Source organism: Cervus canadensis, chromosome 12, assembly GCF_019320065.1.
Source record: "Cervus canadensis isolate Bull #8, Minnesota chromosome 12, ASM1932006v1, whole genome shotgun sequence".
Lineage (NCBI taxonomy): Eukaryota > Metazoa > Chordata > Mammalia > Artiodactyla > Cervidae > Cervus > Cervus canadensis.
In genome coordinates, this window is record NC_057397.1 from 41,721,669 (window position 1) to 41,735,690 (window position 14,022).

Genomic DNA, 14,022 nt, shown 5'->3' on the forward strand with positions numbered 1-14,022 from the left:
TTCTTTGCACCTGGAAATTGTTACTTGCCTGAGCCTTGACACGTTCTTCTCCCTAACATGACCTTGTTTGTGAGTACTCTAATATAAGATATGTCCAGATATTAAAATATATAAAGTATATAAAATATATAAAGTATATAGAAAGTGAAAGCGAAGTCGCTCAGTCGTGTCCGACTCTTTGCCACCCCATGGACTATAGCCTAACAGGCTCCTCCTTCCATGGGATTTTCCAGGCAAGAGTAGTCCGACTCTTTGCAACCCCATGGACTATAGCCTAACAGGCTCCTCCTTCCATGGGATTTTCCAGGCAAGAGTACTGGAGTGGGTTGCCATTTCCTTCTCCAGATCTTCCCAACCCAGGGATTGAACCCGGGTCTCCCATGTTGTAGGCAGATGCTTTGCCATCTGAGCCACCAGGGAAGTCCATAAGGTATATAACGCAAGCATAATTAATTTGCACACAATATATTGAATGAGATCATGAAAATAACACATTTCCTGGCATTCTGTTAAGATTCCATACCACATCATCAGGATGAGCATGTTGTTGATGATGACAGTAGTTATGATCTAAAAGCCAGACTCTGCAGCCAGCCTTGTCGTTATACCACACTCATTTCCCTTACTGGTGACCCTGAGCTCATCTTGTACTTTCTGATGCTTGTTGTTTGGGTGAAAGCAAATCAGGTTTTCCCATTTTCTTGGAATCTCAAGGATCCAGCTGAGTTCCAGCCTCTCTAGGTCTTCCTCTGGATTGTATCGTCATCCAGGGAAGTGGCTTGGACAAAATCATCCCAGGACTGATGATTTTGGGTAGCACAAACTTAGAGGTAGAAAAGCCTCTCTGATTTATCCTAGAACCGTGGTTATATTCTCTCTTCATACATCATAACACTACTTACTTCTTTTTTTCTCTCTTTCAAGTAAGCCCACCTTTCCCATCCCACAAGAGAATAACAAATTCTAACTCTGAGGATACCTCCACAAGTTCCAAATCTACTGCCTTCTTGGTGCTTCCAAGAGCAAATTCAAATATTATATATCTTTGCTCTCCCTGGAAAACATATAATCTATGAATTATTTAGCTTCTTAACCCACATAGAGTGTTCATACATTTTATTTCATTATCATATTAATAACCAGTGCTTATTGCAGATGAATTAGAAAATATGCATTTTCTACATATGAAAAAAGGAAAACAAAATTATGTGTAATTTCAACATCCAGGATTTTCTCTGTTAGCATATTAATGTGTGGGCTTCCATATTGCTTCATATGGTCCAGGCCTTGAGATGGGATCATTGCATACATACCATTTTTAACCTGATTTTAAAAATTTTAATTTAATATATTTTGAAAATCTTTACATATTAATAAATCAAATCCAGTGAAAACCCATCATTGAGGTTTGATGATGGCAAAGAGGGGACATATGGTATGTAGCAAACAATCTTACTGATGGTTCATTAGCATCCACATGGAACCCCAAAATACACAAACATCACTATAGCCAAGGCCACCACATGTCTTGCCTTGTTGTTCTTAAGAGCTCTTATCTCTGCTTATTTTTTTTTTATGTGTCATTTGTGGGTTGTCTCTCCTCCCAGAAGAATATAAGCTTTGTTTTATTTATCATCATATTGCTGGCACTAGAACTATATCTGGTACAAAATCTACTACTCAACCCAAATTTGTTGAATAAATTAATGAATAAACCCCACATTAGTTCATTAATTAATTAATAAAATTCATGTCACAATCTGTGATTCCCTCCTTGCTTATTTATCTGGTATCTTGTTTATTGCCTAGGTAAGTGAGAAATAAAACTCTGTGGCAAGGGGGCGGGGGGTTGTTAAGCCACTGATTTTTAGAGTTTTTCTTTTTAGGACTTACTGCAACATTAACCAAGATTATCCTGACTAACACATAGATAAAGCCAGAGCTAGAAATTTGCTCTTTGGCCATGGAATTAAACAAATTCAATTGATATAAACTAGGATTTAGGCCTATGGTTTTCACCTAATGGTCTTATTTTCTTTTTTGTTATTAGAATACTCATCCTGCACTCCTGGCCTAAAAGCAAAAGATATAAACCCTGAAAACATTCTGAATACAAATTAGATTTCTTCAGATATTTGTTGAGCTTGAAATAAAATATTTCAGTTTCGTATGCTATCTAGATTGTCTCTATTGTAAATTCGAATTTCACCAAACCCATAGTTGTTTATAATACTGAATGGGAACAATTAATTCCCTTAGAGCTGGAGTAAGAAACAAATATTTGTGCTCTTTGTGGTGGGGGGGATCTTATTTTTAGGCTGACAGCTTCAGTGATGGTAAATTTGAGGAAGAGAGAGTGCTGGAGTAAAGTATTTACCTGCTTCAGATTTTCCCAAACTTTCTAGGCTCATGGTTATAGTCAGCTCAGTTATTTATTCATGGGTATATGTATAAGGTTTTAGATTATTAAGTAGTTAGATCCAAAGTAATTTACTGACTGTAATTTGTATGGCACCCAACAAGTGTTCTTGTGTTTTCCTCAAAAGTTTAAAATGTCCTAAAAAAATAAATAAATAAATAAAATAAAATAAAATGTCCTGCAAGGTTCATCTGATTCATTGCAGTGACCCTGGGTCCCTCAGCTCACATAGTTTGGGAATTACAGATCTCTGACTTGATAGGTGGAAGGATTTGAGGAGCACTATATTTGGAGGAGATCGTTGGGGAAGTTCCTAGCTCTGCGTGAGCTTCTGTTTTGTTTTGAGGAGTCTATATTTTATTTATTTAAGTCATTTTTTTAAAGCTCTAATTCACTGAAAATTCTTCAGTTTGTGGTGGCTCAGGTGGTAAAGAATCTGCCTGCCATGCAGGAGACCCCAGTTCGATCCCTGAGTTGGGACGATCCCCTGACCCACTCCATAATCTTGCCTGGAGAATTCCATGGACAGAGGAGCCTGGTGAGCTACAGTTCACGGGGTTGAAGTCAGACACAACTGAGAGACTCTCTCTCACACACACACACACACACACACACACACACACCCCAGGGTGGAATAGGGTGGGGGCTAGGGGTCAGGGGGACAGGCAGTCGTGGGGACAGGGTTGGGGCGAGGCTGAGGCTGCCCCACTCCCACCCCCTCACCGCCCCCCGTCATTCTTCTGCTCTCTCATCTCCATGTCAGCCAGCTGTTATCCTGCAGCCACTGCGGCCTGGGCCTTTTGCTCACCTCCTCAGCCAGCCTCTCAGACATGTTGGCACAGAGCTTCTCCCCTCCAGCTGCTTGTGGATCTGCTGCGGGCACATGGCCAGCTGAACCTTGGCCGCCTTGTTGCTGGGTAGAGCTGCAGGCCCTTCTGCAAGTCAGCCCGGGCGTTCACCGCCAGGTGGGCCTCTCCCTCATGGACGAGGCCCTTCTCATCATTGCTGTCCGCTTCCTGGGCCTTGTTACTGTTTTCACTGGCAGCTGAGAAGACTTGCAGCTTCAGATGACACATGGCCAGGTTGAGGTGGGAGGCCAGCTGAAGGGCCTGCACCTTCTTGTGCGTCCTCCTCAGAGAAGCTCCACTTTTATTCCAGCCAGGACACAATCTTTTTAAAAAAAAATTAGTTATTTATTTATGGCTGTGCTGGGTCTTCCCTGCTGTGTGCAGGCTTTCTCTAGTTGCAGGGAGTGGGGGCCACTCTCTAGTTGGGGGGCACAGACTTCTCACTGCCGTGGCCTCTCCTTGTGTCAGAGCACGGGCTCCAGGGTGCTCGGGCTTTGGCAGTTGGGGCGCACAGGCTCGGCTGCCCCATGGTATATGGGATCTTCCTGGACCAGGGATTGAACCAGTATCCCCTGCGCTGCAAGGCAGGTTCTCAACCATGACCACCAGGGAAGCCCCAGGACACAGTCTTCTTATACTGCAGCACAGCTTGCTTGGACTTGGCCTTCCTTGAAGTTCACAGTACCTCGCTCCTTCACTACGGTCCTCTGCTCCAGCGTCTCGGAACTCATCTCCCAGGATTCAGCCCTCTCAAAAATTCTTGTGCTGTATTTCATACATCAGCTCAGCATTTGGTGGGATCCGGAACTTCTCCTTCCCAGCATTGCTGAAAGCACACAGGTATTAAGATACACAATGGAATGTTCTCTTTTATCCACACACTGAATGGCTTTCTCCAGCCCACAGGGCAAGATGCATGCTCTCTCCCTCACCAACTTCAAAGCTGAGCTCCCGTGGGTCAAAGATCTGGTCCTCGAAGTATCCTTCCAGTGCAGCCTCCAGGGTGGCGCTGTCATTGGACTTGGCGTAGCCCTCCTCATCACCTCTGTATTCTCCTGATGATCCCCTGTGGTCCTCTTTCTTGAACTCCAGCAACTCCACCTCAAACACAAGTGTGGCATTGGGAGCGAACTTGGGAGGGCAGCCTGCTGAGCCCTAGGCATGCTCTGACTTGCAGGTGATGCGGGACACTTCGCCTGCCTTCATGGTCGCTACAGCAACCTCCCAAGCCTTGATGACCTTCCCTCTCCTCAGGTCAAAGGAGAACCTGTCCTTGCGGTCCAGGCTGGAGTGGAACTTGGTACCATCAAGCAGCCAGCCCCTGTAGTGGACAGAGACTCAGTCCCCGATCACGGGCATCTCTGTGCCAGGGCCTTCTCGCTTGATGAACTTAAGCACACCCTCATCCTGCTTGGGGCTGAGGTCCACTCCCTTGAGGGGCTGCGGCACCAACTGCGCCCTACTCTTGGCCGCCTTCATCTCCTTGGTGGTCATTGAACTGTTTCTTGGGCAGCGGTTGCCAGTGGTTGGCCCGGGCTTGTGCCTTTTTTTTTTTTTTAAAGTATTTATTTATTTATTTGGCTGCTCTAGGTTTTAGTTGCGGATGTAGGATCTTTCATTGCAGCATGTAGGATCTTTAGTTGAGTGTGTGAACTGAAAGATTTCAAAACCAAGGATCAAACTGGGGTCCTCTGCATTGGGAGTACAGCGTCTTAGGCACTGGACCACCAGGTAAGTCCTTACATTTCATCTTATTTCTTTAAAAACGTTTTCATTTTACATTGGAGTGTAGTTGATTAACAATGAAAAAGTGTTAGTTTTAGGTGTACAGCAAAGTGATTCAGTTACACAAATACATATATTTATTCTTTTTCACGTTCTCTCCCCTTTCAGTTTATTACAAAATATTGAGCAGAGTTCCCTGTACTATATGAGCTTTTTTTTTTTTTTTTCTTCCGGTAGAGAAATCTGAGTATCTATGGAAAACATATCCAAGGGAAGTAACTTGAGCTTCCAGTGAAATTTGGAGCATTGTTGCCATCACTTTGAATATTCACATTTCACTGAAAGAAGTCACCAGCATAGATGACACCAGGTGAGGTCAGTAGATAAAAGACTAAAGTGGGTGAGCTCGTTCCTGGTGCTTTCAGCCTTTGTTCTCTTGGCTTCCAGAGTCCATGCTCTTGTGGATTTCCTGTGACCTGCTCTGGATAATCCTTCGCAGCTTCTTTGATCAACTAATCCTTGCTATGGAGCTTTTAATTGTTGACATTCTTCGGGTCTTGGTCTTAGATTTCAATTATAGTCTATGAGCAGATGGCTCTCCAAACCTTTAATTTTTTTTTTTTCCTTCCTATTGGTGTTTTCCTTTTAAAATCACCCCAGTCCTTTAGTAAAAGAAAATCAACCTTGACAGCCATATGCAGAGACCTTGGGGAGATAGAAAGGCAGGGCAGTCTAGGGGTCCCTCCGTCTAGCCCCACAGAGAGACACGGAACTCTATGAAGGGAACTCAAATATGGAGGTTCAGGGGGTCCCCAGCCATTCAGTAAGGACTCAATGGAGGAGACACATGACACCCACACACAGCGTCTGGGGACCTGACTCCAGAGACATTCAAGAGGCAAAGCTTCCACTTTTCCATGGTATGCTAGATCAAGGGTTCTTCACTCTGGATAAACAACAGAATCACCTGGGGAAATTGCTAAAATGCCAGAGTCCCACCCCGACCAATAAAGTCAGATTTAGAAAGAAAGGCCTGGGTATCGGGGATTTAAAAAAACTCCTGGAGGGATTTCAATGAGTAGTCAGGATTGAGAACCACTTTGCTAGAGGAGGCTGACTTGAAAAACTGGTGGAGACATGATGGAGCAGAGTGAATGTGCACTGCTCCTGGCCCACCAGCAGGTTCAGAGGAGGGGCCTGGGTCTGTGGGCAAACATCTTGCCACCATGTGAAGCATAGAAATTAACCCACCATGGAGGACTATAGAGCCAAGATATGGAGAAGGGCCACATCTTGATGACACCCCTGAAGTTAGCACGGTGTCTGAGAATTTCAGTTTTATTTCTCATGCTTCCCTGGTGGCTCAGTTGGTAAAGAACCTGCCTGCCAATGAAGGAGAAGCAGGTTAGATCCCTGGGTTGGGAAGATCCCCTGGAGAAGGAAATAGCCACCCACTTCAGTACTCTTACCTGGGAAATCCCATGGACAGAGGAGCCTGATATATTTCAGTCCATAGGGTGGCAAGTGTTGGACATAACTTAGCGACAAAACCATCACCACCACCACTCTCTGTTTACTTAAGCCAAAATCCACATGGACAGAGGAGCCTGATGGGTTACAGTCCATGGGGTAGCAAAGAGTCAGACATGACTGAACAATTAGGCACAGCACATAGAGAGACAGCAGAGGGCTGTCACTCCCTGCTCCCCCTCCTCTGCCAACAATCTTCAAGGTACCTTCACATTTTATTTTTCGGCTGTGATGGTCATTGTTGCTGTGCTTGCAGGCTTTCTCTACTTGCGGTGAGAGGGGGCTATTCTCTAGTTTTGGTGCTTGGGCTTCTCATTGCAGTGACTTCTCTTGTTGTAGAACCCTGGGCTCTAGGTGCTTGGGCTTACAGTAGTTGCAGCTCATGGACTTAGCTGCTCTGGGGAATGTGAGATCTTCCTGGACCAAGGATCAAACCCACGTCTCCTGCATTGACAGGTGAATTCTTAACCTCTGGACTACCAGGGAAGTCTGACATTCGCATTTTGGACCTTCTTTAGGTCTTTGTTTTTGCTTTGGTCAGTAGAGACTACTCACTGTGTCCTATTATTTATTTTCCCTTTCTTCCACAGCAAAGTTTTCTAGCTGAACTTCCCAGAGAAATAAAGACTACAATTCTTAGCCTCCATTATAGCTATGGCCATACTAAGTTTTGGCCAGTAGGATGCAGCAGGATAATGTGATTTTATCCAGAATCCTTAAAGCAAGAATAGACCATTTTCTCCATCCTTTCTCCATTTTGCTATCTGAAACATAAATGTTTCTATCTTTGACTTGACGATGAGGCTGTATCTTAGGAATGGGACAGACGGGGAGCTTGAGTCCTGGGAATTCCAGGGGGTGGAGCCACCCCATTGACTCTGGCCTGACACTTCCAGAGTTCATCTGTGTGAATGAGAAATATCAAATTTCTCTCTTATTAAGCCAATGCTATTTTGGGTTTTCTGTCACTCAAAGCTGAATCTAATCCTAACTAATATACCCTATTAAGTTTCACCTTGAGATATTTGGACCATCACTTTGTGTCTTTGGGTACTAATGTCATCATTCAACATCTCTATGCCATCCAGCTCTCTATCATCGGTTAATGAGATGGGCGTGCCATCTGTGCTTCCACCGTCATTACTAAAAATAGGATCAGGAGAGGGTCAAGGACAGCAGTCACCAGTCTACTTTGAAGAGCTCTCTCCTGGTGATCTAGCCACCTTCTCTTTGGACACAGGTGTGAGGTGGTGCGGAGGGAAGCTGAGGGGTGTCATCCACAGATCAGTGGGTCTCAAGCTTTAGTGTGTAGCAGGACCACCTGGAGGGCTTGTTAAAGCACAGATTACTGGGCTTCAGCACCAGAGTTTCTGATTCAGGATGTCTGGAATATGACCCAAGTATTATTTTTTAAATATATTTTATTGAAGCATAGCTGATTTACAATGTTGTATTAATTTCTGCTGTACAGTGAAGTGAGTCATATATAAATGCATATATACACACACATATTCTTTTTCATATTCTTTTCCACTATGATTTATCACAGGATATTGAAGAGCTGATTCATTGGAAAAGACCCTGATGCTGGGAAAGATTGAGGGCAGGAGGAGAAGGGGATGACAGAGGATAAGATGACTGGATGGCATCACTGACTCAATGGACGTGAGTTTGAGCAAACTCCAGGAGACAGGGAAGGACAGGGAACCTTGGCGTGCTGCAGTCCATGGGGTCACAAAGAGTTGGAGATGACTTAGTGACTGAACAACAACAATTGAAAATAATTCCCTGTGCTATACTGTAGGACCTTGTTGTTTATCCACTTTGTATATAATAGTTTGCATCTGCTAATCCCAAACTCCCAGTCCAGCTCTCTCACCGCCCCCCCCCCTTCCAAGTATTTGTGTTTCTAACAAATCCCAGGTGATACTGATATTGATGGTCCAGGGACCATACTTTGAGAACCATCATCCTAGCATATCATCTTTCAGTTGGAAGATGATTTATAAAAGAGAAAGAATATTTAAAAGTTGTTTGCGGATGGAAAGCAAGTCTTTGAGGGGACAAAAGGGGTGGACTGCAGAATATCATGGAGGGTTGGATGCTGGCAGGACCAGAGCACTGTCTTGTGGCTTCCAAGAAGACCAGCAAGACAGGGAGCAGGTAAAGGCAGACTGGTCCATTTGCTTTGAGGAGGCTGTAGGAGCTTCTGTCTAGGGTCTTTTGTTTTCTCAGTGAAGAATATACAAGGGCATTAACTGAGGCAAGGGACATTAGCTGAATGAGAAATTTTGAAATACTTTTGGCATATCCAATATCCCAGGGGAGTGTAATATGCACCAGGAAATGATAGGAAGACACAAGCAGGGTTGATATCTGTTTAACGAGCTAATTAACTAGTTTTTTTGCTTTAGCATATTGCTAAGAACATCTAAATGTTAAACCTTAAGCAGTTCCACGGAAGATATGGTACTAAATTCACCAAGATATCTCCAGACCCAGAAAAGTGCTTAGTGAATGTTCAGATCAGATTTAACAGTAAATAAGCAGGTGAAATTCAATTTGTAGTTAAGATTATACCCTTGGGGGAAAAATGACACAAAATGACAGCTCATTACTTTTTCAGTTAATTATTTAATTAATTATTTAGGCTGCACTGACTCTTTGTTGCTTTCTCTAGTTGTGGTGAGCAAGGGTTATTCCTTGTTGAGATACATGGGCTTCTCATTGCAGTGGCTGCTCTTGTTGAGGAGCACAGGCTCTAGGCATGCAGGCTTTAGTAGTTGCAGCCGTGGGCTCTAGAGTACAGGTTCAGTGGGTGTGGCCCAGGGGCTTCATTGCTACATGGTATATGGGATCTACCTGGACCAGGAATTGAACCTGTGTCCCCTGCATTTGGCAAATTCTTACCTACTGAACCACCAGGGAAGTCCTCATTAGTTTTTACATGGATATATTTTTTGTTACTTCTAATGAATTAAAACAATATTCTGTTTCGTGGCCAGGCATTATATAATGTGTGATTGTCTTAATAGAAATAACACTTTGCACATTGTTGGAGTCTCACATCTTTAAAAAAAAAAAAGAAAAAGAAAGACTACAAGTGTACAGCTGCCAAATCCTGAAATGCAATTTTCTTTCTAGAGTTACAAGAAATTCCAACAGGTTCTGCTACATGGAAGCACATTCCAGCTTACTTGTGACACACACGAGCAGTTAGAATCATTAATTTGCTAGGCTTCTCTCTGGGGACATGAGAAGTCAGGTAATAAATCTAGGGACACTTGGAATAGCTTCACACACCTCCACAGAGATGGAGACTGGCTTCAGATTGCCACTGGTTCTGAGAGCAAGAAATTAAGACCAGGAGACATCCAGAGGACAGGTCTGTCACTAGATTGGGTCCTCAGAGAAGAGGGTGGTGACCCACTGTCCCAATTTGCCTGGGTCTTGGGAAATGCCTGGGATGTGGGGTTTTCAGTGCTAAACCTCTGATGGTCTAGGACAAACCAGGCCAAGTTGATCACCCTAGCAGGGGCTGACCATTTTTGGGAAAATTCCCCAATATAGTTAGTACAGCAAGACTGCTGGTTTGATTTATGGTGGCTTATTTAGCTTCAGCAGTGCGCGAATGGTGTAGTGTAGTCACCCAGGGCCGCACCCTCAGAAGGGCCCAGGCTTGGTAGACTAAGTCCCCTACATACCAACCTTCAAGTTGCATACTTTCAGAGGTGGGAATGTGTGTTCCACCAAAGTCGGGTGTTAGTGAAATTGCAGCTTGCCCTCCACCTCATATTGCTGACGATCCTGCAGCTCTACCATCTCCCATCTCCACTTTCTCCTCCAGTCAGTAACTCTTCTTGCTTGTTCACTCGATGGCAGCCCTGTAGGCCAGCTGCTGTATTGAACTAGGGAACTTTTCAAGGTACTGTGATGGAAGCTTTAAAATGCTATCTTTATTTTTTTTTGTATTTGTATGTTTTTGTGTATAATTTGTGTGAAAAGAATTGTAAACATACTATAAACAGAATTATAAGAATTATAAACGGTACTATAAATTATACGCAGTACTATTGTGTTAACTGGATATCCAGGTTAACTTTGTTGGACATACGAACAAATTGGACCCATGAACACACTCTCAGAACGGAACTTGTTGGTATATAGGGGACTCACTGTTTAATACTTTGGTATCGTCACTTGAAAGTCTTAATAACATTTGAAGGAAGTGTTCCTCACTTTTATTTTGTATTAGGTCCTGAAAATTGTGTCGCCATTCTGCAAATTATGTAGGAAGGGAGCTGGGCCTTCTGTTTTTATTTCTTTGTGTCTTTCCTGACGAGAGATGGAGACAGTTTTCTCTCCCCGCCCTGCCTCTCTCCCTCTCTGCTTCTTCTCCTCTTTTTGGTTAAGCCAAACCTACACAGGGTATTTCTTTATCCATTAATTTTTTTAAAAGGCCATGCTATCTTATCACAAATGTTAGTGTCTGAAAAATTAAACTTGGCTCAAATGCAGCCTTTCCACCCTGGATGTGTTTCTGCCAGTAATGAAAAGAGAGCAGGGGAAGGAAGAAGGAAAGTATTTGGAAAAGCTGAAAGTGTGGCAGAAATACCAGCTGGGAGTCTCCACAGCGGGAGAAGCCACACACAACTCTGGATCAAAGGAAGAAACCTCAGGGAAGATGAAAGGGGGTGATAATTGTAAGTGGAGACAGAGTTTCATAATAGAGGTGATAATAACAGGCATTTATCTGTGAACCTGAGGGAGAGTTAAAATTGAGCAGGGTGGGTGTTGGCCTGAGGACGGTCCCTTGACTTACCTCTTCTGTGGAAATTTTCATTCTTTCCAAGTTATGTCTATTTCTCCTCTTGGGTGTTAAAATCAAACTTTTCCCAACAAAAAAATATTTCACTGAGGTATGGACTTCTGTTTTTAAACATGGACCGTAAGGAGGACAGGAGATGGTTAGCTGAGAGAGAGTAAGGAAGGCTGAATTTGGACTGTGAAGCCAGTGGCTGAGCTGAGTGTCAGGCTGTAAAGGTGACCTTCAGGAACTGGCTGAGCTCTGCTGTGTTCTAACCCTGACCGCGTCTCGGAACAGGACCCAGAGGGCGGGTTCACCGTCCTCGTCCCCAGGGATGGGGTGTGCGGGGGCCTCATTCTCCCCTGGCCAGGCCGCCGAGTGACAGTCGTGTTGGCCGTCGTTGCTCTGAGCTGCTCCGGGCAGCAGGGAACCAGACACCGCAGCTTAGAAAGGTAGGTGGAGTAGGGCCTGCTGTGAAAAACACAGGCTCTTGGAGATTTAAAATGTATTTTTCTTTCTGTCTTTGGATGGATAGATGTAAAAGCCGTGTGATAGATGAGGCCCGGGAAGGGGAGTTGTCATCAGATGCAGAGATTCTGCCCCCAGGCGCTGAAAGGATGCTCTGGTCCCTGTCGTCTCTCTACCCCCATCCTTTGCTTGGACGTAATTGGATTAAGAATCACTCTGTGGAGATCTGGACAAATCATTCTGGGCTTCTTAGGGAGGGGAAAGTATTCTGTAAATACAAAGTCTGACCTGGCTGGAAAAGAATAATTTTTAAAGCTTAGAAAACTTGGCAGCATGTGTGTGTTTGGGTCCCGAGTTTTATTAAACTAAGTGATGAATGACTTCCAGGCAATGAGGCAGAGAGGCTAGAGAGAAGTTTCCAAGTAGCTGCCAATATGTCTAGAGCAAGGACACCAAATCCAGGTTCCCCAACTGCTTTTTTGCTCAAATGCCCTTACATTGTAAAAGTTGCTCTTTTTTTCTGTTTTAACAGTATTCAGACTCAGAACAGGGTTGCTGGGATGTGATTTTTAAAATATTGTGCATACACATGGCATCGTTGACACAATGGATATAAGTCTGAGCAAACTCCAGGACATAGTGAAGGACAGGGAGGCCTGGCAAGGTGCAGTCCATGGGGTCGCAGTCGGACACGACTGAGCAACTCGACAGCAGCAACAACACAGTTCTAGAAGCACCTTGTTATGAAATAGTATGCATTTAAACTTTTTTTGGAGTGTTTGTGAAGTCAACTCAGGTCTGCTTTAGAAAGTAAAACTATATTTATGTGTTAAGGTAAACAATTCTCAGCAAGGCAAATATTTAAAATATTTCAGGAAATGATGACAATATCAGATAGAGGTCATTGTTGTTGGATGGTGGATATTTAAATTCAAAAGACAGATATCAACTCTGTTCTCTCCTTTAAAAAACACATCTGAGCCTTAATTAAACATCTATTTTTAGCAGAAGGTTTTACTAGTGTTCCACTAGAGGGCAGCATTTGATAAGGGTTTGATATATGGATTCACGGTGTGTAGCTATCATAGAAGTTTAATTTGTTTTTTAAACAATGATAGTAGTAGAAAGTACTTATCCTGCTTTCACCAGCACAACTAAAGTAAAGAAGCTGTGCTGTGCTTGGTTTGAACATGGGGTAAATAGTCCTTAAAGCAGCGTATCCTGAGTTGAAGAGGGTGTGTTTGTTTTGTAGTTTTCAAGATGAAAAAGCCATCAAAGGAACTAAAAACAATTTAGGTGGTACTTTACAAGGGCTGGATTGATCCCATTGGCTTGCTAAAAAGGAGTTTGGTTGTTTTAATTCAATCTCCAACACACTATTTACCCTCCCTGGGAAACCATCCAAATTTGGCTGCATTCCATATGCTAGAAAAAGCTCGGAGCAGGAGCCAACTGTGGGTTTGACTGAGGTGGCAGAATAGCCCAAGGAGAGGTTGCAAGCTGCTTCCCAGGGGCCAGAAATGTCCTAGCCGCACCCGTGGGGCTGTAGTGACTGGGAAGAGGCAGAGAGGTGTGCCTGGCTCATGGGTGTTAGTCAATAAAGATTGTTTTTCTTTTATTCACTTGCTGTGCAATTGTATCCTGTCTTGTGGTTCTGCTTACCTTATTACAATTTTAAAAATTGAAGAAACTCATGCACATGGTAAACAAGCAATGTAAGATGGAGCATGATTAAAACTGCCTTTCTGAACTCCCAAACCAGACCCACTGTCCAGAGGTAACCACCAGCAATATCATGCAGGAAATGATTCTTACAGAAAGATGCTTATATCATTATATGTGTATGTTATACAAATAGGTGCAAATTATATTATATAGACATTAGTCTATACTTCGTTTTTTCTGTTCCACAATGCATCTTGGAAGGCCTCTATATCTTATGGCTTAGCTTTTCAATTTTATTTCTCTAGTGAGACATACTTCTCAATGGCAGGAACTTCATTTTTTCCCTTTTCCTTTTTTGCCTCATAATGTCAGAGGGACTACTGTCATTAGTCTAGGTGTTTAATAACCATTCTGAGGATAAAGAAGATGTCATGTATGTGTGTGTGTATGTGTGTGCGTGTGTGTGTGTGTGTGTGTGTGTGTACGCGTGCATGCACGGTAAGTTGCTTCAGTTTTGTCTGACTTTTTGCGACCCTGTGGACTGTACCCTGCCAGGTTCC

The 14,022-nt window shown here is 43.5% G+C and overlaps 1 long non-coding RNA gene and 1 pseudogene across 3 annotated transcripts in view; one reads left to right on the forward strand and one right to left on the reverse strand.

The window, feature by feature from the left end:
• Nucleotides 1-3,138: 3,138 nt before the first annotated feature.
• On the reverse strand, nucleotides 3,139-4,761 carry LOC122450941 (annotated as a pseudogene).
• Nucleotides 4,762-11,585: 6,824 nt separating this feature from the next.
• LOC122451394 overlaps nucleotides 11,586-14,022 on the forward strand; it is a 98,489-nt gene continuing 96,052 nt past the window's right edge. For all 3 annotated transcript variants that reach the window (XR_006272403.1, XR_006272402.1, XR_006272404.1), the window contains exon 1: nucleotides 11,586-11,781. This is a non-coding gene — a long non-coding RNA (uncharacterized LOC122451394). The remainder of the gene's footprint in view (nucleotides 11,782-14,022) is intronic.